A 6,000-nucleotide genomic window follows, 5' to 3' on the forward strand; every position below is an offset into this window, starting at 1 on the left:
TAGGTTTACTTCCTCCAACTGATATATCTAAATCTGCTTTCCATCAAAGGTATTTTTTCCTCTCTTTTTTTGGAACATTTTCAAATAAAAATATTAGATGCTTACTATATACTCAGAGAAATGATCCATCAAATTAACTATTCTTATTTATTATTACTATTCATCTACACTATGCAGTTTAATATAAATAGAAGAAAGTCAGGATTGAGGACTAGAGTGTTTGCTATGTACACATGTAAACAAATATAGGGAAAAAAAAGAAATGAAAGGGATGGATGTGAGTTTATTGATAATTTTTTGGTAATAAGCCAAACTCTTCATCAGACATTCTGAAAAAGATCTGAGGGGGAAAAAAATGGAACTAAAAACATCTATTTTTCAATGGCTTTCAAGGGACAATGGTCATTTTTTAAAAAATAAAAACCGCCATAGTTTTGCCTTTAAGTAACAATGGAGTGAAATTCAGGTTGACAAGTTACAAGTGGTTTAGTAAGAATGCCCCAGAAGACCAGACAGGTCACTATTCAACTTCATTCAGCTTCCTAGACACAGGTCTTCAAATAGGAAGACAGAAACTCAGGGCATGAAAACAATAAACATCAAAATAAGTTTTTGTTCAGGATATACTATTATTTAACTAAAAATGCTGTCTAATTAATCAACTATTTCTTTAAAAAAAAATCAAACTATTTTAAAACAAATGCTTAGGATGGAATCTCTCTATCACAGATTGCAATCATAGCCATCAACATTGTGTGGCTTTATGCATCAAAGAATTTGACTTCAAAACAGGGATGAAATCCAGCAGGTTCTGACAGATTCTGGAGAACTGGTAGCAGAAATTTGAGTAGTTCAGAGAACCAGCAAATACCACCTCTGGCTGGCCCCAGAGTGGGGTGGGAATGGAGATTTTGCAATATCCTTCCCCTGGAGTGGGGTGGGAACAGAGATTTTGCAGTATCCTTCCCCTGGAGTGGGGTGGGAATGGAGATTTTGCAATATCCTTCCCCTGCCACACCCACCAAGCCACATCATGCCCAAGCCACACCCACAGAACCGGTAGTAAAAAAAATTGGATTTTACCACTGCTTCAAAAACTAGAGTTTTTATCAGAAACAAACTATGTCAAATGAGCTAACCTAGGTTCTTATTTGTAACAATTCAGAATTAAGCCTCACATGTCTAATAGGACATGCATATTTTGGGGGAGGGGGGTGCTTTCAACTCCCTGGAGAAGTCCCTGCAGTTTTCTTGGCAAAATTTTCAGAAGTAGTCTGCCCTGCTTCCTAGGACTGAGAAAAACTGGCCCAAGGCTTTGTACATAAAACAGGACTAGAACTCACAGTCTCCTGGCTTTCAGCCCAGTGCCTTAACCATTACACCAAACTATCTCTCATATATCTATCACATATATCTATCTATATAACATGCATATATAATGGTTGCTCTTAATAGCAATACAGACCAAATCTGCATATCATACTAAGCCATAATTTTTAAAACAAGTAAATCCAACCATCCATTGTCGTTTTTGGAAACCTAGACATTGTAATGCATCTAATAACAATACAAACAAACCATGGCTTTATGCAGCCTTTAAATCCAGCTACAGCCTATAGAGAGGTATGTTCTATTGATTTCAGGTGGACTTAAATAAATTTACAATGGGTTGCAATTTACAATTTGTTATTTTTTTTTTAGTTCTCATCTCATGCAGGGAAAGCCTATTCACAGGACTCTGTTAATTTTAATTGGTAAAATTGAACCTCAAGCAGAGGAGGAAAATGTCATATTGTTTCCAATTTAAAAGCATAATAGTTCAGACGCATTTCTGGACAGCTTTGTTCCTCCATTTACTTGTCCATGTTTTGACTGTAGGTGGCAATACAGAGCAATATTAGTTTATTATTTTTGTTTTTGGACTATGTCATGAAAAGTGGACTTATACAAGCTAAACCTTTTAAGCTTCTATATTATGTGACTGACATATGTTTACACTGATAAGGAATAATATTTGTCGTTCCATTTTCTTTTCATTTTGCAAGCTTTGCATGTGTGTATACACACACACACACACACACACACACACACACACACACACACACAATTGGTTCACACTTTAAGGATTAGCAGCTACTCAAAAAAATTGTTACATATCCAAGGTGCTAAATGTTATGTGAAATGATCCTACTCCCATCACTTATAGAAGGGGAATGATACAAAAAATGGAGGGGGGGAATGATGTTATTGGAAATAAGTCTTCAAAACTAAAGACTAAAAAAATGAGAGGAAATTGTTATTAATTTCTGGCCCCCAAAAGAGCACTAAATATGGGTGATTTTATCAAATACTCTGATTAGTCTAAAGAGGAAGCTGTTAAAGCAGGGATGAAATCCAGCAGGTTCTGACAGGTTCTGGAAAACCAGTAGCGGAAATTTTGAGTAGTTCAGAGAACCGGCAAATACCACCTCTGGCTGGCCCCGGAGTGCAGTGGGAATGGGGATTTTGCAATATCCTTCCCCTGGAGTAGGGTGGGAATGGAGACCTTGCAGTATCCTTCCCCTGCCATGCCCACCAAGCCATGCCCACCAAGCCACCCCACCCCACCCCACCAAGCCACGCCACAGAACCAGTAGTAAAAAAAAAATTGGATTTCATCAATGTATTAAAGGCTGAATTGCAAAGAGGGTACTTCCAAATACAATTGAATAGGAACTTTGCTAAAGAGCATATGTTTTTTTTAAAAAAAATAATAATAAGCATTATAGATAGGTATTAGCTAAGGAGCAAGTTATTGCCAGATAATATAGCAATGTTGTTTCTGTTGAATATCTATTTTAATACTGTTCTCAGCAACTAATGAAAATCCTGGAGCTTGACAGTTTTAAAAGAGTCCAAACAAAGAAAGCAAAAATGGAAAAATGAAGTTGTTGGTCTTAGGTTTAGCTTTTTAATAAAAATATTTACTCCTACTTCTTGGGTTTTTTGAATGAAGAAGTAAAACATAAAACTAGCATGCAAGTTTTCTCTTGGAAATGTTAAGATTGGTGGGATCATAGACAAAATCTCATTTATCTCCTTATTCTTCTTTGAAATGGTAAAACTCTCTGGCATTGATCTTCCTAGTGGACAACTTTTTCTTTCTCCAAGATGTCCCAATTAACTACTGTGATGTAGTATTGTTGGGGTTGGGGGGGAGGGGAGGCTTCTGGAAAACAAATGGCTGTAGTGGAAAGCATCTTCAATGGAATGCAATGGAGCTCACAACAAAATACCTGATGCCACCAGACTTGAAATTTTGGGTTTAGAAAACTTAGAACTATGCCGCCTTCGGTATGACCTAAGCGTAGCTCATAAAATCATCAGCTACAATGTCCTACCTGTCAACGACTACTTCAGCTTCAACCACAACAATGCACGAGCACACAATAGATGCAAACTTAAAGTGAACCGCTCCAAACTCGATTGCAGAAAATAGGACTTCAGCAACAGAGTGGTCAATGCCTGGAATGCACTACCTGACTCTGTGGTTTCATCCCAAAACCCCCACAACTTTAACCTTAGACTGTCTACTGTTGACCTCACCCCATTCCTAAGAGATCTGTAAGGGCTGTGCATAAGAGCACCAGCGTGCCTACCGTCCCTGTTCTAATGTTCCCTCTATTTGTATTCATTTTATGTATTCAATTCATGCTTATACTTATATATATATATTATCTAATAAGTACTTGACAAAATAAATAAATAGAATTTGACTCCAACTTTAAACCTATCCCCTAGGTCTCTTTGAAATGGATCATTCCAGTTTTGCTTTTGACAAAACATAGAAATTGGACTTTATACTGTAGAATCAGAAGACAAGATTATCTTCCTCAGAGTCCATTTGTTTTTGTTTTTTTATAACTTGAAAAAAATGAGAAAAAGACAGCATAAAGCTGTCTTTATTGTTGAGAATAAAGTAATGGACAAAGAATCAAGCAGTACCATTTTATCCAGAATAGTTGTGGTAATGCCATGCTATCATAGCATGCTTTGTGCTGTCTTTTTCTCATTTCTCTCACTTTTTTCAAGTTATTATTATAGATTATTCAAGTTTAAAGTTGAGATTGAGAAGATTATGCTACTTGAGAAATTTGTTAGATCTGATTTGCCAGTTCAAGGACAAAACTGCAGTCCCTTCTGGGAGTCCATTATGCAAAAAAATTAATTACCAAAGCAACTTTTTAAAATGATTATTGATGATAATACACACACACACTCATATATACACACACACACATCAGGGGTGGGATCTAATTTTTTTTACTACTGGTTCTGTGGGCATGGCTTATTTTGTGGGCGTGGCTTGATGGTGATATGACAATTCTTTAGTATTTAGCAGAGGTACTGGTCTACCAGGCTTTTAACTGCTTGCAGAGCTGTACCGGTCTACTCATTTGTTTTTGGAGGCACTGGTCTACCCATTTATTTTTGCAGGTACCTGTCTACTCATTTGTTTTTGGAGGCACCAGTCTACTCATGTATTTTTGCAAGCACCGGTCTACCACCACACTTCCTTTTAACATTGAGCAGCTGTAGGGCAGCCCTTTGAAGCCCCGCGGCAAGAGTTTAAACAGTTTTTTTCTTTCTAGCCATCAGCTGGGACTCGGGAGGCAGCCAATAGATTGGGGGGGGCAAATGAAAGGTAAGACTAACGCAGGGGGGCAGGGGGGCAGGGGAGGCAGAACCAGTTCAGTGATGTCATATCATCACAGCTACTGGCTCAGCGGAAATGGGCGGAACTGGGAGGAACCCACCACTGACATACATACTTTTAAATAAAAAGATAGAAACTAACACAAAATATAAAGTAAAGAAGAAAAAAGAAACAGTGCAAGCAAAGAAAAAACGCTGAAGAAAAAAAAGAAGTATATAAACAAGTGGGTTTCAATTTACTTCACAGCAGTCATAAATATGAATATATTTTAACCTCTCTTTCCAAAGTTACATCTTATTATTCTTATTTCCATAATCTATCCTGTCTAATCATCAAAACCATAAATCATGTTCATTTTTTTTCATTTTTATAGAAAACATCCATAAGAGACTTCCAGTCACCAATAAATGTAAAAATGTATTTTCTCCAATCAAAGAAATCAATTTATCCACTTCAGTCAGCCAGCTTCGACTATTCCTCTATAGTGGGTAGCGTTGAATCTTTCCATCTTTGTGCAAACAGTAATCTTGCCACAGTAATCGTACACTGAAATAAATTCCATGGCTTTTTTCTGACTATTTATCTAGCCATCCTAAAAGGAAATGTTCTGGCTTCAATTCAGTGGTGGGTTGCTCCTGGTTCAGTCCGGTTCTTGCGAACCGGTAGTAAGGGTGAGAGGTTCCACCCACCTGCCTGGACATCATCATGGATGATCTGCACATGTGAACTGGTAGCGGAGGTAAATAGAACCCAATCCCTGCTTCAATTGCATATTCATCTCTAAAACCCTCTGTATGTATTTGAATCCATTTTTTTTTTAGTTTTTTACATGTCCACCAAACATGTAATTTATCATGTCCCACCAAACGTGTAATTTATCAAACATGATAAATTATCCCTTCACATTTTTCATATTTCCAACATAACATTTGCAGTGTCTTGTATATGTTCTAGTTAATTTGTTTGGCATATGTACCAACGATACATCATTTTATAAAAATTATTTTTGAGATCATAAACACAATTAAATTTCAACTTTTTCAACCATATATTTGTATATTTTTACAATTATATGTTCATCATCAATACAAAATTATGTTTCAAATTCTGATTTACCTTGTTCTATATCCTAGTTTTTTTATTGATTTTAAATATTTCAAAAAACTGTAAATAAAAGAATTGATGATTGAATTGACAATTGACAACTATATCCTTCTTCTATTAATTGTTCTCTTGGTTTGATTGTAAATTCCCCTTGATAAATGGTTGAAATTACCTATTAGAAAATTATTTTATCTGCTATT

Source organism: Pituophis catenifer, unplaced genomic scaffold, assembly GCF_029215685.1.
Source record: "Pituophis catenifer annectens isolate HBS135680 unplaced genomic scaffold, rPitCat1.0.hap2 SCAF_9, whole genome shotgun sequence".
Lineage (NCBI taxonomy): Eukaryota > Metazoa > Chordata > Lepidosauria > Squamata > Colubridae > Pituophis > Pituophis catenifer.